Consider the following 24,431-nt stretch of genomic DNA (forward strand, 5'->3'; position numbering starts at 1 on the left):
GTCCCCAGAACACTCCATGCAAAAGATGCTGTGTGTTTCGATGTACATTTGGCTAATAAAGATATATTATCTCTTATCTCTTATATCCAACATGTCAAGCCTCCTCAGAACCCCACTCAAACTTTTCTCACACCAATCAGGAAAGAAGCTTCCTTCTTTGGAAGACAGAAAGCCGAATGGTGCTCTAATGAGGTTTTCAAGATTGTGATGGGGCTTGCTAAGGCAAATGTATAGAAGATGTTTCCTCTTGTGAGCTGATCCAAAGCCAGGATTGTAAGTAGAAGGTGGCCAATAATAAATCCAGTGAAGAATTTAGGAGAAAATCCTGTACCCAGAGAGTATAATTAAAGTGTAGAACTTGTTACTACATGGTCATTTTTAATTGGTTTATTATTGTCACCGAGATACAGTGAAAAGCTTTGTTTGCATGCCTTCCATGCAGATCATTCCAAACATAAGTACGTCGAACTCATACAAAGGGAAAAGCAAAAACAAAATGCAGAATGTAGTTTTACAGTGACAGAGAAAGTGCAGTGCAGGTAGACAAATAAAGTTCAAGGGGCACGAGAAGGTAGATTGAGAGATCAAGAGTTCATTTTTATCGTAGAAGAGGTCCATTCTAGCGTCTGAGAACAGGAGGATAGAAGCCGTCCTTGAGCCAGAGCATTTGAGGTTACTAGTTTAATGGAGAGCTAGCTGTGTTTATGAGGATTAATGAACAGTGAGATATGTAGATATGGGTAGATGAAGTACAACAAGAGGAAGCTCATGATTTTCATTAACACCAGCAAAGATCACAGTTGGGTCAAATGGCTTTTTTTCTGTGTTGTAATTATATTTCATGTCTGACTTGAAAATAATGTGATGTTAATAGATGCAATTTAGACATGCAGTTACTTAGATTTCAGTAAAATGCGTGTCATTTTTGTGCAATGCTGTGATGTTAGTTAATTGCCTCTGGTGTACATTTTATACTCAGCTTGCTTCTCTAATGTTTTATGAAATGTAGACTTTTCAAATCGTCTTTTCTTCCATTTCCTTAGTCATCCAGGGAGTTCTTGCTTACGATGTCTTCCTTTTCACCTTGCGGGTTGTGTTGAATCTAACTGCAGCTTCTCTGTGGGTCTCTCACTGTGCACTTTTCATAGAATTATCATTCTTCTGCCTGCTAGACAATTCTAATCCACTTGGACCAAACCCCTTTTCAACTCATTGAAATTATTTTTCCTTCAGTAGCTATTGTGCTTGATTGTTCCTTGTCTTTTACTATTCTATGATCACTGTTCTCTGATTTCCCTTCCACTGAAGCCTCCTTATCTTGCATTCCCCAAACTTAGCAACAATCAAGATGTTAGAAGACATCACTTCTGCAAGTTCAGATCTCCCTCAAATCTGAATTTAAAAGTCAGCGTACATTTTCGTGCTTAGGTCTCAGAGTAGGATTTGAACCTGTAACCCGCGGGCTCAGACGTAGGCATGACACAGGTTCAAATCCCACTTCTAAATGAACCACAAATAATAACTCATTTGAGACTTGATAAAATTTGACACTGCTTCAAAATGCAGGAACAGCACAAAGTGCATTAGGATTATCATTGACTGGGAATCAAAGGTGCCTTCATAACTTCAGAACAGGATAAAGATGTATTTTGGACAGGTACATGGATAGGAAAGGTTTAGAGGGATATGGGTCAAACGCAGGCAAATGGGATTGGCTTAGATGGGCATCTTGGTCAGTATGGACAAGTTGGGCTGAAGGGCCATGCTGTATAACCTATGAATCTTCAGATGAGGTTTCAAACTGAGGCCCTTGTACAGTAGAAGACAATAGTGAATAAATCAACCAGGATAACTTGGCTCAACTGATGTTGTTCACTTAATTCTGATATTGATTTCAGGAATAAGTTGAGTGAGCATTCAACTTCACTCATGCCTCTACAAGTAGCTCATTCATTGCTAGTGAACTATTTTGGGCTCTTGGGTTATTCTCTGGGGGAACATAGAACGTAGAATAGTACAGCACAGGAACAGGCCCTTCAGCTCACAATATTTGCTCCGAACACAATGCCGAATCAAACTAATTCTCTTCTGCCTGCACATGATCCATATCCCTCTATTTCCTGCATATTCATGTGTCTATCTAATAGCCTCTTAAACACAACTTTCATATCTGCTTCCACCACTCCCCCCACTAACCTGTTCCAGGCACCTGCAACTCTCTGTGTAAAAAACCTGCCTCACACATCTCTTTTAAAATCTCCTCCTCTCATCTTAAATGCATGTCCTCTAGTACTTGATATTTCTACCATGGAAAAAATAAATATTCTGATTGTCTACCCTATCTATGCCTCCCATAATCTTAAAAACTTCCACCAGATCTCCCCTCAGCCTCCGACACTCCAGAGAAAACAACCCAAGTTTGTCCAACCTCTCCTTATAGCTCAATCAGGAAGGAAAATCAGACAGGAGGCAATGCCTTCTTTTGAATATTCTGTGGAAATTCTAGACCTCCATGCCTGAGGACTTTGTGGTCCATGGTCCAACATAGGCTGCAGTTCCCCAACAGTTCATTGCATTAATTGAGGTAAATCTTGTATTTATTGATGTGGTTTTGGAATGGGACATAAAAGCAGGAGTAACAACTTACACACAGGTTAAAGTACATTTTCAGGACACCAGGGTGAGAGCTTGAATCACTGGAACGATATCAGGGATGGGATGGACTTTGAAAAACTAGGACTACATTCAGAAAAGGAGAGGTTAACTGACAACCTCCAAGAAGTGTTGAAAATCCCATAGGATTTAAAATGCGAAGAATGAAAGATTATTTCCATAACATTGGTTAGTGGAGATATTTATTCAGAATTAATAGCACAAGCTTAAAGAGAAAAGTTAAAAGTTTTTTTTCACACACGTGGGATAAGAATGGATTGCCCCAAGTGACAATTGAAACAGAGTAGGTGTAAACATAAAGGAGGGGGAAGATAGCAAAGGGCTTCAGGAAAGACCAGGCGGGTGTGATTACACTGGACACTTTGATGGCTTTTTGACTGGTCTGGGAGAGGAGAAGGGAAACAAATCCTTTCCCCAGAAGGAAGATCAACTCTTGACGCTTGATTGTTGCATTGCTTATATTCCAGCGTGAGTGACTGAGACCTCAAACCCAGATCCAACCTTGTGGTCCACTAAGCTGCAGTAATCAAGGTTGGAGACATTGGCAACTTACGGTAGGCACCTCAAAACACTGGAGAAGTTTCTCCAATGCAAAATTCCCCAAATCCACTGGCTGGATAGGTGAATCAACGTTTGTGTTCTTTCCTAGACCAGCATCCTGTACGTTGAGGCACTTATCAAACTCAATGTGCTCCAGTGGGTAGGTCATATCATCCACTTGCCTGACACCAGACTCTTCACTTCAAATTCTCCCAGTCAAGTCACTCCCAGGACAGAGAAAATGCTTCAAGGACCTTCTTAAAATTTCCATGTACAAATGTAACATCCTCACCAACTCATGGGAATCCCCAGCAAAAGACCACAGAGAGTGACAGGAAAGCATCCAGAGAAGCTCTAAATGCTTCATGTCTCTCCAAAGGGTGCACATGGAGGGCAAGGACAAGTGGCAGAAGGATGCTGCCAATTTACCATTAGTCTGTCCCATGAGCTCCACCTGTCCCTTCTGTGGCAGATGTTTCAGCCTCATCACTCAGTCCCCCCAGAACCATACTGAATGCAATGACCCCAAGGGATTATCTAAGAACTGTAAGAAGAATCATCCCAGGATAATGCAGGAAAACAAACCAGTTTCCTCGTTTTTGTTTGTACCATTACGTCCTTGCAATGGGAGAAGGAAAGAAAGGAGAGTCATAGAGTCATACAATGCAGAAACAGGCTCTTTGGCCCATCACATTCATGCCATCCATTGTACCACCTACACTAATCTCATTTATCTGCATTATGTCTGTAACCCTCTATGCCTCGGCAACTAAAGTACTTGTTGAGATGCTCCTTAAGTGTCATAAGAAGCATCAACCATCTCTTCAGGCAGCGCCTTCCAAATTCCAGGAAGGAATTCTAATTCCTAATTCCCAATCCTAAAGAGGAATCTGAAATTCTCCCTACAGGAAAGATATCAATAAGCTTGAAAGGTGCAGAGAACATTTACAAAGATGTTGCCAGGACTTGAGGTCCTGAGTTATAGGGAAGGGTTGGGACTTTATTCCCTGGAGCACAGGAGAATGAGGGAAGATCTTATAGAGGTATACAAATTTATGAGGGATATAGATAGATAGGGTGAATGCATGCAGGCTTTTTCCCCCTCAGGTTGGGTGAGACTAGAACTAAAGGTCATAGGTTTGGGGTGAAAGGTGAAATATATAAGGGGAATCTGAGGGGGAACTTCTTTACTCAGAGGGTGGTGTGAGTGTGGAACGAGCTGCCAGCGGAAGTGGTGGATGTGGGTTCAATTGTGACATTTAAGAGAAGTTTGGATAGATACATGGCTGGGAGGGGTTTGGAGGGATATGGTCCGGGTGCAGATAGATGGGACTAGGCAGAAGATCAGGGTGGCATGGACTAGATGGGCCAAAGGCCCTATTTCTGTGCTGTAGTACTCTTTGACTCGATGACTCTAATTGCATTTATATAGTGTCATTCAAATCTCAGAATTTCCCAAAGTCCCATACAGCCAATGAAACATCCTTACAGTGTAGTCACTGCTCCAGTGAAGGAAACGTGACAGCAAACTGCCACAACCAACTACCTGATATTGACTGGTTAATCTGCCTTTGTGATGCTGAGGGGGAATAAATAATGAGTATTGGTATTGGTTTATTATTGTCACTTGTACCGAGGTACAGTGAAAAGCTTGTCTTGCATACCGTTCCTACAGATCAATTCATTACACAGTGCATTGAAGTAGTACAGGGTAAAAACAATAACAGAATACAGAGTAAAGTGTCACAGCTACAGAGGAGTATATTGCAGGTAGACAATAAGGTGCAAGGTCATAACAAGGTAGATTGTGAGTTCAAGAGTCCATCTCATTATAAGGGCATTCACAGGACTTAGCAATGAATCCTCTTTAAAATAGAACATTGACATTGATATAGAACAGTTCGGCACAGGAGCAGGTCCTATGGTCCACAACATCTGTGCCGAACACAGTGCCAAGTTAAACTAAATATCTTCGGTCTTCACATGTCCTACAAATTCATGTGCTTATCTAAAAGCCTCTTAAATTACAACTATCGTATCTGCTTCCAGCACTGCCCTGACAGCCCATTCCAGGCACCCACCACTCTCTGGGTAAATAACTTGCCTCGAACATCTCCTTTAAAACTTAATCCCCTCTCACCTTAAATGCATATCCTCTAATATTTACATTATACCCTGAGTAAAGATTCCCACTCTCTACGCCATCAATGCCTCTCAACCTCTATCATGTCTCCCCTTAGCCTCCAACGCTCCAAAGAAAACAACCCAAGTTTTTCCAACATCTCCTTATAGCTCATACCTTCACTCTAGGCAACGTCCTGGTAAAATCTCTTGTGCACCCTTTCCAAAGCTGCCACATCCTTCCTGTAATGGGGCGAACCAGAATACTCCAAGTCTGACTCCAACCGAAGTTTATACAGCTGCAACGTGACTTCTGACTCTTATACTCAAATAGTGCCATGACTTTCTTTCAAGCTGAACTGAGAGGGCAATCGTGACCTTGATTTGATCTCGCAATAAAAACAGCAGCAGTTCCCTTTCAATACTTCACTGGAGAGTTGTTAGATTTCATGGTGTTGGGCTTGAATTGACAACTTTTAAATGAGAGTTGAGAGCTACTAACTGATCCACCCTGAAACAATGATTGCCATTTAACACAGGGATGGTGATTGGAGAGACATGGTATTGGTATTGATATTGGTTTATTATTTTCACTTGTATTGAGGTACAGTGAAAACCTTGTCTTGCATACCGATCGTACAGGTCAATTCATTACACAGTGCGGTTACATTGAGTTAGTACAGAGTGCATTGAGGTAGTACAGGTAAAAACAATAACAGTACAGAGTAAAGTGTCACAGCTACAGAGAAAGTGCAGGGCAATAAGGTGCAAGGTCACAACAAGGTAGATCGTGATGTCAGAGTCCGATATTGACCCTATTGGCTCATCTATTTGGCCTTTAAATCCTTAAAAAAGACAAAATTTGTAATCTTTTTTAGCGGTTATCCCCTTTTTAGTTTCTGTTTCATCAAAGGAGAGAATTGATGCTGGTTTTGTTGGCCTGAATCCTATGGCTCCTCCTGAGCACCAGAGATAATCTTGGGAATGTACCCTTCACTCCCAGTGAGCCACAGATTGGGAAATGGGTTAGCATCCTTGGAGCAGTCCTCTCCTCTAGCAGTCAATAAATACCCCAACAAGAAGACATCAGCCACCAGTTACTAAGCATTTGTCACATGGAAAGGCTGACATTATAATGGAGATACAAGAGACTGCAGATAATGAATCTGAAGCAACATACAATCTGCTGGAGGAACTCAGCGGATCAAGCAGCATCTATGGGAGGAAAAGCAAGAGTCCTGATGCAGGGTTTTGACCCAAAACGTTGACAATTCCTTTGCTCCCACAGATGTTGCTCATCCTGCTGAGGTCCTCCAGCTGATTCTTTGTTGCCAATATTACAATGAACCATGTTAGTGCATTCTGCCAGAAGAGGATTGAGCCAGCAGTGAATTGAATGGCCTTCCTGCTACTATAGCCTTTATTAAACACTCCATTTGATGCACACAGACTCTCTTTTTTTCACATGACATGGGATCATTGGGCAACGTTAGCATTTGTTGCCCATCAAATGGCTCATTAGTTCATTTCAGAGGATAGTTAAGAGTCAACCACATTGTTGAGAGTCTGGAGTTGTATATCTGCCAAACCTAGGTATCAGTGACAGATCTCCATCCCTTTAAGACATTACTGAGCCAAATGCTCTTTGCAACAGGCTGATACTTCCATAATTATGATTACTGACACTCAACCTTGATTCCAGATTTATTTAATAAACTGGATTTCATCTCCAAGCTGCCACAGTGGAGGAGGTTGGGAGGTTGATGCGCATGTGAGGAATTATGAAGGGTGTGGATAGGGCAGGTAGTGGGAAATGTTTCCCTGCAGCAGAGGTGTATAAAAGCTCAAGCTGAAAGGTTTTAGAGGGAATCTGGGGAAGAACATTTTCACCCAAAGGGTGGTTGGAAGCTGGAACGCCTTGCCTGAGTGGGTAGTGGAGGCAGAGACTCTCACACCATTTCAGAAGTATCTAGATGATCACTTCAACTCCCAAGGCATAGGGACAATGGACCATATGACATAGGTGCAGAATTAGACCATTTGGCCCATTGAGTCTGCTCTGCCATTCGATCATGGCTGATTTATCATGTACCAAGTGTTGGTAAATGAGATTAATATAGATAGGTACTTGATAGCATAGACAGTGATGGGCTGAAGGACCTGTTTCTCTGCTCCATGACTCTATCATTAGTAAGACCTCTGGATTATTTACTTATTATATCTATGAGGATGCTACTTGGTCTATCAGGAGAGAGGGAATGGGGATATTGGCATTGGGAAAATGAGGCAAATGGCCTCCTGTTCTTATATGATTCACGCCAGCTCCCAACAGACCAATCAATGCCATTCCTCTTTCCTTATTTCCCTGTAGCCCTGAATATGTATTTTCTCTCACATGCCAGACAAATATCCTTTGATCTTTTTTTGTACTTAAGCTACATTAGTGTAATTTACAGTAATCCTCTAACCTGCCACCTTGCTTTTGGGATGTCAGAAGAAGCCAGAGCACTGGTAAAAGCCAACACAAACCTAGGGAGAGATGATACAACCTCCACACAGATAGCAGCTGAGGTCAGGATTGAATCTGGATCACCAGAGTTGTGAAACAGCAGCACTAACTATCATGCCACCCTTATTCCAGTAATACGGTACCACCCCAATGTGTATCATTGAGCTGCCAAGTTTCCAAGTGTGTCCTGGTCTCTACAGGAAAGCCAGATTAATCCTCCAGACACTGCAGCAGGCAAACTTGGGAGAAAAATCCTAATTCAGTGCACTCTGTACTAAGTCAATGTAACTGCACTGTGTAATGAATTGACCTGTATGATTGGTATGCAAGACAAATTTTTCACTGTAATCGGTACAAGTGACAATAATAAACCAATACCAATACCAATACCAAAGAACAATTTTTGTGCTGCTTGTTAAGCATTCTTTGAATACTATAATTTTTTTTGTTGTCAAAAATGATGAAAGAAAAATCTGACTGGCATGAAAGTAATCATCCAATTTGATAGAGTCAGTTCACTTTCCAGTGGTTGTATTAGGGTTGTGGAAGTGTGGATGCAAGGCAATAGGTGAAGGGACTTTAGTGACAGAACCTCCAAGAAACCAGCTAGCTGGAGTCAAAGAGTCATACAGCATGGGAACAGACCATTCACCCTCCCCACATCCACACTGACCATATTAATTACATTTTCCAGCACTTGGCCCATAGCCTAGGTGATTCAGGTGTTCATCTTAACACTTCTTAAACATTGCCAGAGACTCTGCTTCCACCATTCTCTCAGTCAATGCATTCCAGATACTTATCACTCTCCGGTCTAAAAAAGTCTTCCTCAGATCCCCACTAAATCTTTTATCCCTTACCCTAAACCTTGACCTCTGATAAGGGGAAAGTTTACTGCAGTCTACCTATCTGTTACCCCCGTAATTTATATACCTCAATCATGTTACCTCTGAACCTCCAAGGAAATCAGATCTAGCTTCTCCAGTCTTTCCTCATAAATGAAATGCTCCATCCCAGGCAACGTTCTGCTGAATCTCCTCTGCACCTTCTCCATCACCCTTAAGTTGTTCCTATAGTGTGGTGACCAAAACTGCACGCAGTTCTCCACCAATGTTTTATAAAGTTGGAACATCACCTCCCTGTTCTTGTATTCGATGCTTTGATTAATAAAGGCCAATGTTAGTGGTGATGGTGCGGGAGACAAAAACATTCTTTCCCTGAACTGAAATCACCAATATTTCTGAACAAAAGTAATTTTGTAGATTTTTTTAAAAATCCATGTTTAATTACAGGGAACCCACATTGCCCTGATGGTTTTCTTCTTGGTATATTTCAAAGTTTCTTGCAGATGGAGCACCGTTCACCTGGTGGATTGGGAGCAATAATGAGAAACAAAACTTACTGGGGTGGTTCTCCGCCTGAACTTCAGAAGTGTGGCTGTGGATTGGAAGATAGCTGCCTGGATACGAAGTATCAGTGTAACTGTGATGCTGACAGAGATGAATGGTACGGTGACATTTATTTCTGAAATAATGGACCGTTTTATGTTTGTTGCCTGCAATGTTGTTATGCAAACTACGGTTTGGTTGAACTGCCTTGAAAACACCACCGCTCTCCACTGTCCTTGGTCTTGGCGTGTGGTGTTTCTCATGTGGTTATGTTTGCTAAAGTCTAGTTTGAAAAATATGCTGATAGGATAGTTTGAAGTGCAAATGTCATAACAAATTCTGCACAGCCTGAAGACTACTGTTTACACTGCAACAGGTCTTACTGGGCTGAAGATCGAGTCACTGGAAGAAACCCAATTATTTATTCCTTGTCCTTTGGTTCTCCTTCAGGGTTCTATTAGGGCTGTCAAGCAATCCATCTTAATACAATTAGTGCAATTGCAAATCAGCATGTTGATTTTTTTTAAAATGCCTTAACTGTACATGTCCAGATTCAGACTTAGAATAGTTTGTTGGTCATATGCACCAGGATGCAATGAAATTCCTTGCTTGCATGAAGCTCACAGCATACATGATGGAGTTATAGAGTAATTCAGCATGGAAACAGACCCTTTGGCCCAACTTGTCCATGCCGACCAAGATGCCCAACTAAGCTAGCCCCATTTGCCCATAGTCCCATTAATTGGTAAATTGGTTTATTATTGTCACATGCACCAAGTTACAGTGAAAAACTTGTCTTGCATACCATTCATACAGATCAATTCATTACAACAGTGCATTGAGGTGGTACAAGGTAAAGCAATAACAGAATGCAGAATAAAGTGTTGCAGTTACAGAGAACGTGCAGTGCAGAATAGACAATAAGGTGCAAGGTCTTAACGAGGTAGATTGTGAGATCAAGAGTCCATCTTATTGTACAAGGGAACCATTCAGTAGTCTTATAACAGCGGGATAGAAGCTGCCCTTGAGCCTGGTGATATCTGCTTTCAGGCTTTCAGATCTTCTGCCCGAAGGGAGAGGGGAGAATACAACAAAAATATAGTGATGAGCGCAAAACAACAGAAGGTGCAGAGTACAGTAAGTGAAAACTGAAACAGTGCAAAAAGAAGTGCCCAAGTGACAATAATGGAAGAGGTAGAATTAAGGGTTCGAGAATGTGGCAGCACCACCGAGGGGGGGGGGGGGGGGAATTTGAAAAGAGATGTTGTTAGGAAATTGGAGTATAAAGAATAACTTTCACATTGACTTCCACAAGTGCCTCATGTATTGCACCTTCCCCATATATTAAACTTTATTTACAGCACGGTAACAGGCCCATCTGGCCCAGCAAGTCCGTGCCGCCTATTTAAACCCATGTTAACCTACTCGTACATCTTTGGAATGTGGGAGGAAAACCGGAGCACCTGGAGGAAACCCACGCAGTCACGGGGAGAACGTACAAACTCCTTTCAGACAGCAACGGGAATTGGAACCCCGATCACTGGCACTGTAATAGTGTCATGCTAACCGCTACACTACTGTGCCTGTCCTAAATAGTTACAACATTAGAGGGCAGTCATTTAAAACTTCTCTCAGATGATGATGGTTCTCTGGAATTCTCTACCCTAGAGGGTTGTTGACACCAGATCACTAGACGTAATTAATGAGGAGGTAGATCCATTTTTGAAAGATCAGGGGAATTGAGGGAATATGGGGAACTGGAAACAGAAGAGGAAGTGAGGCCAGGGCAGATGAATCGTGATTATATTGAATGGTAGGGCAGGTTTGAGGGGCCAAGTGGCCTACTCCTGCTTCTATTGCTGTGCGTTCTTATGTTCTCTCACTAAATAATGAAGGAAAATGATAACTTGATTTAACACAGTTGAATAAAGTTCACAAAGCAGCTTAGCCACTCTGATGAATTAATAGCTTGTGTATTGTATCTGGGGCAGCAGAGGGTCCTGAGGCTGTGGGAGGGTGAGCAGAGAGTAACGTGAAGTGTTCCACTAAGATTGAACAAAAGACTCGTGCAACAGGGCAGAAAGGGAAATAGTGATGCTGTGGGAAAGCACAGAATCATAAAACTGGGAAGGACCCCGGAAAAGAGCCTCACCATAGATGGCCTGGTAAGGCCATTAAACTTTTCTTTGTTGCTTCAGCCTCATTCTGAGAAAAATGTTGCAGGTACTACCCTGATTAGGCATCATAATACAAGCTGATTAGCTTAACATGATACTGTCTGCTATTGAAAGAAATATGGATCTAATTTCTAGCCTTGAAGTGTTGAAGAAGTACTACCAAGGCAGTATCTGAAACTATCAGAATATTTACTGTCAAAATTGGTTGTCAAAATACAACTTGGGTGACTCTACTCCATAGGCAGGACAGTGACACAGCTAGTAGAGCTACTGTCTCACAGCACCAGATGCCCAGGTTCAATCCTGACCACAGGTGCTCTCTGAGTGGAGTGTGCACGTTCTCCCTGTGAACACGTGGGTTTCATCCGGGTGCTCCAGTTTCCTCCCACCTCCCAAAGACGTACGGGTTGGTGGGTTAATTGATCACTGTAAATGGTCCCAAGTGTGTTGGTGGGTCATAGAATCCAGGGATGAGAATATGGAGAGAATAAAAAAATGGGATTAATGTAGGATTAGTGTACGTAGGTGGTTAATGGTTGGTGTGGACTTGGTGGACCAAAGGGCCTGTTTCTGTGCTGTGTTTTTCTATGACTTTATGATAATATAAGACAAGACAAGACAAGATAAGATTAGATGTCTTTATTAGTCACATGTACACATCGAAACACACAGTGAAATGCATCTTTTGCGTAGAATGTTCTGGGGGCAGCCCGCAAGTGTCGCCACACTTCCGGCACCAACATAGCATGCCTACAACTTCCTAACCTGTACGTCTCTGGAATGTGGGAGGAAACCGCAGCACCCAAAGGAAACCCACGCAGATCCGTGGAGAATGTACAAACTCCTTACAGACAGCGGCCAGAATTCAACCCGGGTCGCTGGCGCTGTAAAGTGTTACGCTAACCGCTACACTACCGCTATAGCTGTCACCAAAATACCTTTGTAAAGTTATCTTAAGAAGAGACATGCTCATAGGATTTAACCCTTTCCAAACAGTGAAGTACTTGAATGCAACATGACGGACACCTGTTTTGGAACTGGTATGTGGTGCCCACAATTATCACCAGTATATATGAACACATCCTTGACAGTCTAGAACACCCCGCACAATGCTGCTTGACCTTGGTGTGTCAAGGGCTGATTTCCTCAATCTATTTTTCAAGTATTGACAAAGAATCTTTGTTTAGTATTTCTGCGATTCTTTTATTTCACACATCTGCCTGGAAATGAGAAGTGATAAGATGCAATTGAAGAAGTAATGGCTTGAACAAAGAGAATTCTTGATCTGTTCTGCAGAATAGGTCATTGATCAGTATGTTCTTTTTAATAACCCAGTGTAATAAAAGAATAGTCATAGAGCACTGTAATGGTCAATAATGTACTCACTGCACTGAATGGTGCCTGTATCCTTCATTAGTACTTTGCAAGCTTTTCAATTTAAGGCATTACATGCACCAGTGAACTTTTCCCCAGCTGTTTGGGATGCTGAATGTGTCAGCTGGTTGTCAAGGGAGAATCTGAAGCAGTCAGCCTCTGTGCTCATTAAATTGTAAATGTTTGTGTTGTGTTTTTTAATATTTGTTAACAAATGGGTTCCTTTTATAGCTTGGCAAAATGCAGTCTTAACCCTTGAATGTCAACTAATTACCAACTCGTGGCTGTTGCACTACTGTGCGAGATTCTGGACCTAGGGTGATTGTGATTCAGTTGGCAGCACTTTTACTTCTGAGTGTGAAGATAGTGGTTCAGATCCTCTATCATAGAGGAGAGCACTGAATCTCAGCTGAAGCTTCAACACAGTACAAATGGAGTGCTGCACTGTTGAAGGTTTCATTTTTCAGATGAGATACTAAAATCAGGCCAATTAGATCACAATACAGATCACAATAAAAAGATTCTCTCGGGTGACCCAGCCAACATTTATCCTTCAACTATCCCTCATTATCTCCTTATTTAGTGCGAAGAATTGGCTGCCACATTTCCTTGCTTACAAACGTGAACATATTTCAAAGGTACATCTTCATCGCAAAGCACTCCAAGTTGCCTTGAGGTTGTGAAATTTGATTTGTTCCTGATTTGCTCAACTCACACCGACATTCATAGGTAAATGTTCCAGCCCTGACAATGTAGGGGGAATTGCAGTGAAGCTTGAATCAGTGCCTGAGATTTTGCATTGAATTGGTTGCTGAGGTTGTGGACTGCGACAAAAATGGAAAAAGCTGGAAACGCACAGCAGGTCTGACAGCATCTGTGGAAAAAGAAACAGAGTTAATGTTTCAAGTCAACTATCAAAAGATTTCAGCTCTCCATCAGGACAACTCTGTTCCTCTCTTCAGATTTGCTACCTGACCTGATGAGTATTTCCAGCATATTCTGTTTTTACTTGTGATTTCTGACACCTGCAGCCTTTTCTTTGGTATTATTGCCTGGGAACAAGGCTTATGTTCTGAGGAATTAATTTCCAATTCAACAGAGATCATTATTCATTGACTTTGTCCCTAGTTTGCATAACATGTGCTGTCACTCGAGCTCCCACTGACCAATGCAAACTAAGGAAGCTGCCTCTCTAACCTTTGCTTTGTAGACTCTGAAAAATCCTTTTAATCCTGACTTGATAGAGGTGTACAAGATGGTATAAGATGATAAGAGGCATAGATTGAGTAGACAGTCAGAGACTTTTTCCCAGGGCGACAATGGCTAACACGAGGGGACATAATTTTAAGGTGATTGGAGGAAGGTATAAGGGGATGTCAGGGGTAAGTTTTTTGCACAGAGAGTGCAGGGTGCATGGAACACACTGCCGGTACAGGTTGTGGGGGCAGATACATTAGGGACATTTAAGAGACTCTTAGATGGACACATGAATGATAGAGAAATGGGGAGCTATATGGGAGGGAAGGGTTAGATAGATCTTAGGGCAGGATAAAATGTTGGCACAACATTGTGGGCCGAAGGGCCTGTACTGTGCTGTAGTCTTCTATGTTCTATGTTAAAGTCGTAGTGAGATGAACAATAGTTGAACATTTATCAGCAAGCAGCCTTCCCAAGGTTCTTCTCGGGAATGACTGTCCATTTACAGATACAAATGGACTAGAATACAGCATTCATGATTTTAAAATGTGGATGAGCCTTTTACTTTGCAAATTGTCGCTCATCACATAGCTGAGTATGTTGAGTAAATGGTGAGAGATGGGGAAACATTGCTGTTGGTTATCTTTACACAGAGATCTCTGAAAGCGAACAGGCAGTTTGGAAAGTAAATGGAAAGTTGGCCTTTATTATAAGAAAGTTTGACTGCAAAAGTAAACGTGTCTTACTGCAATTATACAGGACGTTGGTGAGTCCTGTGGTCCATATGTAATGGAGGATTTGCTTGCTGTAGATGGAACACAGCAAAGATTCACCAAGCTGGTTCCTGGGATGGCAGGTTTGTCATGTAAGAAGAAATTAAGTAGGTTAGGCCTCTTTTCTCTAGAGTTTAAAAGCATGAGAGGTGACATACAAAATTCTCAGAGAGCTCAATGGGTGGCTATGGGGAGCATGTTTCTCTTAAGCATGGAATCTAGAATTAAGAATATAAGGAGGAGACCATTTAGGACTGAAATGAGGAAAAATTTCTTCAGTCAGAGGGCAGAGAATCTTTGGAATCCTCTGGAGACAGAAGAGACTGCTGATGCTGGGATCTGGAGCATCACACAAAAAGCTGAGTGAACTCAGTGGGTCAGGCAGCATCTACGGAGGGAAGTGGACAGTTGGCATTTTGGGTTGAGACCCTTCATCTGGACCTGGCCCACTGAGTTTCTCCAGCTGTTTGTGTGTTGCTTTGGAATCCCCTTCCCTGGTGGGCTGTGGACACTCAGTCATTGATAGTTTTCAAGACAATGATAGATAGATTTCTGGATATTATAGGAATCAAGGAATATGATGATAGGTTTGGAAAATTGTGTTGCGGTAGCAGATCAGCCAAGATCATCTGAATATCGTAGGAGGCTATGATATTTAGAACATAGAATTTCATATAACATAGAACATAGAACAGTACAGCACAATACAGGCCCTTTGGCCCACAATGTTGTGCCGACCTTTAAACCTCACCTAAGACTATCTAACCCCTTCCTCACACATATCCCTCTATTTTAAATTCTTCCATATGCTTATCTAGTAAGCTCTTGAATTTGACCAATGTACCTGCCTCCACCATCACCTCAGGCAGCGCATTCCATGCCCCAACCACTCTCTGGGTAAAAAACCTTCCTCTGATATGTCCCTTGAACTTCCCACCCATTACTTTAAAGCCATGTGCTCTTGTATTGAGCATTGGTGCCCTGGGAAAGAGGCGCTGGCTGTCCACTCTATCTATTCCTGTTAATACTTTGTACACCTCTATCATGTCTCCTCTCATCCTCCTTCTCTCCGAAGAGTAAAGCCCTAGCTCCCTTAGTCTCTCCTCATAATGCAAACTCTCTAAACCAGGCAGCATCCTGGTAAATCTCCTCTGTACCCTTTCCAACGCTATTCATTCTCAGTGAATCCATTCGATTGAGTTGAAATTAGCCACAGGTTCAAGAACCAGTTGAAAACAGCACTCTCATTTTGAGGGCCTCTGGCAGTGTCTGCTGGTAAATGAATGGAAGTGCAAGGATACTTTGACCAAACATGGAACAACTTAGGCAGTGTCCATTAAGAAAGCTTGAGACAGAATGTTATATCAGCTGCCAGTGGCTTCTCTTCTCATCTCTGCCCCAGTGTAGGAGGGCTAATGAGGCAACTGAAAAGATCTCATGTGTCCAATCCTCTAAGTTCATGTATTCAGCAATCAATCTTTGCTTTTGAGCCTAAATGTTCATACATGGACAAAAATCCACCAGGAATAATTGTGTTGCTGTGGAAGTTGGCGAGTCCACACTTGGAATATCGAGATCAGTTCTACTCACCCAGATCTCAGAAGGATGACATTAAACTGGAAAGGGTGCAGAAAAGATTCACAAAGATGTTACCAGGATTGGAGGCTTGAGTTAGAAGAGAGGCTGGATAAAGCAGGGACTTCCTTCCTTGAAGTGATGGAGACTGAAGGGATGAGCTTATAGAGGTTTATAAAATCATAAGGGGCATAGATAAACTGAATGGTCACATTTTTTTTCCCTGGGCAGGGGAGTCTAAAATTACAGCTCAGTACAGGCCCTTCAGCCCACAATGTTGTGCTGACATTTTATCCTGCTCCCACATAGCCCTCCATTTCTCTATCATTCATGTGTTTATCTTAAATGTCTCTTAAATGTCCTTAATGTACCTGCCTATATGTCCCTAATTTAAGAGTCTCTTAAATGTCCCTAATGTTTAAGGTGTATTGGTATTGGTATTGGTTTATTATTGTCACGTGTACCGAGGTACAGTGAAAAGCTTGTCTTACAAACCAATTGTACAGGTCAATTCATTACACACTGCAGTTACATTGGGTTAGTACAGAATGCATTGATGTCGTACAGGTAAAAAAAACAATAACAGTACAGAGTAAAGTGTCACAGCTAGAGAGAAAGTGCAGTGCAATAAGGTGCAAAGTCACAACAAGGTAGATTGTGAGGTCATAGACCATCTCATTGTATAGGGGAACCGTTCAATAGTCTTATCACAGTGGGATAGAAGCTGTCCTTAAGTCTGGTAGTACGTGCCCTCAGGCTCCTGTATCTTCTATTCGATGGAAGAGGAGAGAAGAGAGGATGTCCTGGGTGGGTGGGGTCTTTGATTATGCTGGCTGCTACACCAAGACAACGAGAGGTAAAGACAGAGTCCAAGGAGGGGAGGCTGGTGTCCATAAAGCGCTGGGCTGTGTCCACAACTCTCTGCAGCTTCTTGCGATCTTGGGCAGAGCAGTTGCCGTACCAAGCCATGATACATCCAGATAGGATGCTTTCTATGGTGCATCAGTAAATGTTGGTGAGAGTCAAAGGGGACAAACCAAATTTCTTTAGCCTCCTGAGGAAGTAGAGGCGCTGTTGAGCTTTCTTGGCCATGGCATCTATGTGGTTTGTCCAGGACAAGTTGTTGGTGATGTTCACTCCCAGGAACTTGTTGTCAACCCTCTCGACCTCAGCACCATTGATGTAGACAGGTGCATGTACATCACCCCATTTCCTGAAGTCAATGACCAGCTCTTTAGTTTTGTTGACATTGAGGGAAAGGTTGTTGTCATGACACCATTCCACTAAGCTCTCTATCTCCTTCCTGTACTCCGACTCATCGCTGTTTGAGATACGGCCTACAACGGTGGTATCATCTGCAAACTTGTAGATGGAGTTAGAGCAGCATCTGGCCATACAGTCATGAGTGTATAGGGAGTAGAGTAGAGGGCTGAGGACGCAGCCTTGTGGTGCACCAGTGTTGAGAATAATCATGCCGGAGGAATTGCTGCCTATCCTCACTGATTGCGGTCACATTGCAGTGAGAGGGGAAAGATCTAAAAGGGACCTGAGGGGAAACCTTTTCAAACAGAGGGTGGTGAGTATATGGAATGAGCTGCCAGAGGAAGCTGTAAAGGTGGGTACAATTAGAATATTTAAAAAGACAACTACATAGATAGAAAAGGTTTGGAGGGATATGGGCCACACCACAAGCAGATGGAACTTTTTCAGGTGGACAACTTGGTCAACATGGACAAGCTGGGTTGAAGAACCTGTTTCCATACTGTATAACTCTATGACTCCAGAAGAATAGACTCCAGGACAATCAGTATCTGAATAGTGATTTAGTAGAGACTGAGACCCCAAAATGCATTGGAGTCCAAACCCATTGATATTCAGCTCAATCATTTCAATAAAAGCCATTTTTCATTGGACAGTAATCTCCCCTCTAAGGTGCAGAACTGTGGGTTTGATCTACAAAATCTGGGCTAACACTCCAGTGCTGTACTGAGGGAATCCTGTGATTGTAGAGCTACCGTCAATTGGATGACAAAATATGTCCAGATATCCACCTGCTACTGCAGGTAAATGTAAAAGATCCTTTGGCTCCATTTAAGATAATCAGTAGTCTCAGAGTTTTGGCCAATACTTAATCCTCAACCAATATCTCTGAAACAAGTTATCTGATCATCTTCCTGCTGGCATTTATGGGAGCTTACTGTATGCAAATTGTACACTCTGTTTCCACTTCAAGTGTACTTCATTAGCTAAAGACCACCTTGCAGTGGTCTGAAATGGATATGAATGGCGATATAGAAATGTAGGTCCAATAGGAACTATAGCAAATTTATTGCCAAACTCAGAGCTCTCTGTTACCTACAAAATGTTTACGTTGGTGCAAGGATTAAATGCCATCATACAGAGTCTAGGGAATGGAATGGAGAACAGAATTATCTGTGGTTACTAATTTAATAGCTGAAGTAGTACCTAGATATGAGACAGCCAGGAAACCGAAAAACTAGAAGAAAGGGAAGAGTATCCATCCGAGCAATGGAAACTGAAAATAAAACCCTTAAGTTTTGGAAACTAAAAGCATACAATGAGGATTTTATTGGTTTTGAGCCTCGATGATCCATCTTTAATAATTTAATAGCACAGTAGATATGGCACTCATTGACTGGGAATGAAACATGTAAAAATATTTTGCAGGATTTGCTGAGCTTGCACTGAGCTATCCATTTGAGATAAAACAGAAAAAGAACCTTTGCACAAAGGCTATAACCACTCAGCAGTTTCTTTGAGTGGGCAAGCTGTGCACGGCTCCCAACCTAATTTACAACTAGATTGATAATTCTTCACTCAATTCACGTCTCACTTCAGCTTGGATTGGCTCTCGGTTAAGCAATACTTTCACTTTATCTTACAGTCTTATCCTTGATTTTATTTCCCTCCATGGTCACAACTCCTCCCTATCACTGCAAGTTCCTTCATCATTACAACCACCTTCATCATCTTAACCACCTAAAATATCTGTGACACTCTAATTCTGGGCTCCTGATCATCCCTGGATTTAATAGTTTAACCATTGTTGACTGTACCTTTGATGATGAAGACTTTTTGGCACCTCCATGCTTTGTTCATCCCATAAGACACTCTTTAAAACCAATCTCTTTGACCAAACCTTTGGTCATCAATTCTGGTATCTCCTGATGTGTCTTGAGATCAGGTTTATTTGTTTGCAAGTTTGTGAAGTACCTTGGAATGCTTTGCTACATTGAAGTTACTTTATAAAGAAAAGTTGTGGTTGTAGATATAGATTTGGGTCAGAAATTATAAATCACCCTCAAAAGGGATTGTAGAATCCAATATTCGTGGACTGTGTCACAAATGAATTACAGGAAACATTAGACATAATCTGTAAGGTTGTTTTATGACTCTATATCAAAACTAAATCGAGACAGTGACCACATTAATCCTCTGTGAGAGAGAAAGAAGTTTGCTCAGAAACTTATCTCTGATTAGCAGCACTAATACTCTACATAGTCCTGCAGTGCAATGGGGCTGCTAACTTGTTTAATTGAAGTCAATGGAATGAAGTTCAAGGACAGAGTACAAGGTGTTACCATGATCACATGTCACGTTTAATACTGCTGACAAGGGATGAATTTCTAATCATTTGCCTTTATCTTGCATCTTTCCTGCCAACAAGAGGCCTGTGTGATCTTTACCAGAACGTAGCTGCTTCCCATCCAATTCGGAATCGGATAGATGCAGAGAAGGTGCTTCTGCTTGGAATGACTCCAAAGCTTGCACCTGAAATAGTTGATAGCCACTTGTTAACCCCATGGAAAATTCAGTAGAAAATGTGGAATTTTCTAGCCTAATGGCCTGAACATTGAATTCTCCCACTTTAAGTAATTCCGACACTCCTTCCACACAAATACCCCTCCCCCGCCCACACCATGCTTCTTCTCTTCTTCCCTTTCCTAGCCTCTTTTTCTCTCTCTTTTCTCTCTCTCTTCTTACCTTTTACCTATCTCCCAGTAGATCTGCTCTCCCCTCCTTTCCCCGCACCTGCCTATCACTATCTCTCACCTGTGTCTACCCCGCCTCCCCTCTTTTGTCCACCTATCACTGCTCTGCTCGTCCCTCCTATATATTGGGCTTCCCCTTTTCCTATCTTCAGTCCTGAAGAAGGGCCCTGACCTGGAACGTTGACCGCCTGCTTTTCTCCTCAGATGCTGCCTGGCCTGCTGAGTTCCTCCAGCATCATTGTATTTTTCATCTGGAAGTCACCACCAATGGAGTGGTTTGAAATGAGCAACATTGAGACACAAGGGAAGGGATCAGCAACTGAAAGGAATAGAAGAATATGCTTGTAGGTTTAGTTGAAATAGGGTGGGACGAGATTAATGTGAAGCATAAACGTGGGTTTAGGCATGAGAGGTGAAATGACTTAGTTTTATATTTTATGTTTTGAATGAAATGCAGGTGGGAATGAAGTCAAAGATATAGGTTGTCTTTTAGCTTCCAGGTAAAAAGTGCCAGAGAGATTTGATCTGATGGGTCTCATGAAAAACAGTGGGTGGGGTTTGGAGGGGTGTACCAGGGGAAGTTGTAAGGAGGGACTTCTGCTCCTCTGATAAGGAAAGGGTTGAGAGACCTTCTTCATTCTCCCTGACTGCTGACACCATATTTCATCCTGGCAAGGAAGTCATGACGGTTTCGTGGTTCAGACATCTGTGGACATAATCTGTGGGTATATGTGTTGTTGTAGGCATGAGAGTGCATGCATATGTGAGTGTATGCACACATGTAAGATAAGATAAGATATCTTTATGAGTCACATGTACATAGAAACACAAAGTGAAATACATCTTTTGCGTAGAGTGTTCTGGGGGTAGCCCGCAAGTGTTGCCACGCTTCCGGCGCCAACATAGCATGCCCACAACTTCCTAACCCATATGTCTTTGGAATGTGGGAGGAAATTGGAGCACCCAGAGGAAACCCACGCAGACATGGGGAGAACGTACAAACTCCTTACAGACAGTGGCCAGAATTGAACCTGGGTCGCTGGCGCTGTAATAGTGTTACGCTAACTGCTACACTACCGTGCCTGCCCTACACTACTGTATATATGTACAGGCTTATGTTTATGTTCGCATGCATGTGTATGTGAATATGTGTTTCCTCACTCTCATATCACCCTTCAGGACAGTCTCCATTCTTAAATAAAGAGCAACTGTTATCGCATTCCTTGGCTTGAAGCTAGTAACCCACAGATATGCTGCTTACCACAGACTTTGTTGAAAGCTGAGGTGATTTTTATTGACAAACCAATTTTTTGCTGATTTTTAATACATATCACAATTACATTTAATAAGATATAACATAGTTCTTTATAACTGGAAGAAAAGAAATATAGCCTTTTGATATAGCGGAGAAACTCACGTCTGTGTAATATCGATTTTTGTAGAGTTATGACCCTCATTAGTACTGATCCACTGAGATTTCAAAATTACTTCATAAATATCATCACCTGATAGTGTTTGTGTGCACATGTATATGTGCAATGCTTTAGTATGTAGGTCTACTGCTCCCATTTCAGTCATTTCCGTGGTTAGACACAAAGCTGCAATTAAAGCACTGTGATTATTGATATAATTGCAACAAGCCTCTTTAATTTGTGCAAGCACCTCCTAGTCAATTCCCTGATGCTGGGAAATATTGCTGCCTGCCATCTGATTCTTTAGTCTTATGGCATGATAAAATCCACAACAAAATCTGGGTGAACATGATCTTGGATTGAAGAGTTGTAATTGTTCTAAAATCATAGAAATTTACAGTCCAGAAGTGGCTCACTTTGTCCATGCTGACAGTGATATCTATCCAAACTAATCCCCTTTGCCTGCATTTGCCCCATATCCCTCTATGCCTTTCCTATCCAAGTACCTATCCAAATGTTTTTCCGAAACATTGTAATATTTTTATTTATCATTTATTTATTTTGCAAATTATTTCAGTCTAAATGTGCCTCATTCAGGATTTCCCAGCTTCATGAAGCTAAAAACCAGATAACAACGCTTTATTATAAAACAATCTGTGGAGGAACTCAATGGGTCGAGCCACATCTGTGGGAGGAAAGGAATTATTGACGGTTCGGGTCGAAACCCTGCATCAGTTGACAATTCCCTTCCTCCCACAGATGCTGCTTGACCTACTGAGTCCCTCCAGCAGATTTTTTGTTGCTCCAGATTCATTCAATGTGGAGATGTTGTGTTTTCTTAGCCAAAGTAAATGCTCCATCTTTTCAGTGATGACTCCTGCAAGGCATCAGGGGCAGTAGACTAAAGCAAACATTTGCCTCTTTGCAGCTGGGGATTTTGACGTCATTTTGAGAGCCACTGTCCAAAATTTGTTGGTGGCTCTGCTCACCACACACTGAGCATGGTTGTACTCTATGTCTTTGGGTAGGCATGGTAGTGTAGCAGTTAGCGTAACACTATTACAGCGCCAGCGACGGGGGTTCAATTCCAGCAGCTGTCTGTAAGGAGTTTGTACGTTCTCCCCATGCCTGCGTGGGTTTCCTCCAGGTGCTCTGGTTTCCTCCCACATTCCAAAGACTTACAAGTTAGGAAGTTGTGGGCATGCTATGTTGGCGCCGGAAGCATGGCGACACTTGTGGGCTGCCCCCAGAACACCCCATGCAAAGATGCATTTCACTATGTGTTTCAATGTACATGTGAAGAATAAAGAAATCTTATTTGGTGGCTGAACTAACTGCCTCCTGAAAAGTTTTAATCTTTAACATTTTTGTTGGGTCAGTTGAGTACTTCGCAGCTCCTCAGTAAATTTACAGGAGTCTCCCAGTCACAACATTATCTCCACCTTATTCCTCTACCCTGTTTCCTTGACTCTGCTTCTCACTATAACCTGCATCTGAACCAGCCAGTCATTACTCTGCTGAAGCCAGTGGGCCAATTCCATGTGCTTTTGCCATCAGCCTCAATGGGTTGTCAATTCTCATCCAATGATCAGAGGGGAAAGGTTTAAAGGGGACCTGAGGGGCAAGTTTTTCACACAGCGGATGGTGGGTATATGGAACAAGCTGCCAGAGGAAGTGGTAGAGGCAAGTGCAATTACAACTTTTAAAAGACACTTGGACAGGTACATGGATTGGAAAGGTTTAGAGGGATATGGACCAAATGCAGGAAAATGGTCCAACCATGTAGACACCACAGCCAAGAAAGATCACCAGCGCCTCTACTTCCTCAGGAGGCTAAAGAAAGTTGGCATGTCCCCTTTGACACTCACCAACTTTTATTGATGCACCATAGAAAGCATCCTATCTGGATGCATCATGGCTTGGTATGGCAACTGCTCTGCCCAGGACTGCAAGAATCTGCAGAGAGTTGTGGACACAGACCAGTGCATCACGGAAACCAGCCTCCCCTCCGGGGACTCTGTCTATACCTCCTTCTGCCTTGGTGAAGTAGCCAGCATAACCAGAGACCCCTCCCACCCGAGTCATTCTCTCTTCTCCCCTCTATCATCAGGCAGAAGATACAGGAGCCTGAGGGCACATACCACAAGGTCATAATAATGTTGACCTCACAGTCCACCTTGTTATGACCTTGCATAGTATTGTCTACCTGCAGTGCATTTCTCTGTAGCTGTGACACTTTACTCTGTATTCTGTTATTGTTTTTACCCTGTACTACCTCAACGCACTGTGTAATGAATTGACCTGTACGAATGGTATGCAAGAGAAGTTTTTCACTGTACCTCGGTACAAGTGACAATAATAAACCAATACCAATACCTTGGTTGGCATGGACGAATTCAAAGTCAAAGTTGAGTTTATTGTCATATGCACAAGTATATGTGTGCACAGGTGCAATGAAAAACTTACTTGCAGCAGCATCACGGGCACATAGCAAGAGATAAGTAGCGTTCACAAGAAAAACATAAATTAAGCATAAATTATAATAATTTTTACAAGTAAGAACACAATTAGAACAAAAAAAAGGTCCATTTTAGTGCAAAGTGATCAAAGTGGTCATAGTGTTGCTAAACTGTAGTGCTTAGGATTTTGCCGGTTGGTCCAACGAGCAAGGAGGAGAAT

At 42.2% G+C, this 24,431-nt stretch overlaps 1 pseudogene; it reads left to right on the forward strand.

The window, feature by feature from the left end:
* Positions 1-24,431, forward strand: part of LOC127572767 (contactin-associated protein-like 5) — a 991,970-nt pseudogene that overhangs the window by 665,948 nt on the left and 301,591 nt on the right.

Source organism: Pristis pectinata, chromosome 1 (genome assembly GCF_009764475.1).
Source record: "Pristis pectinata isolate sPriPec2 chromosome 1, sPriPec2.1.pri, whole genome shotgun sequence".
Taxonomy (NCBI): domain Eukaryota; kingdom Metazoa; phylum Chordata; class Chondrichthyes; order Rhinopristiformes; family Pristidae; genus Pristis; species Pristis pectinata.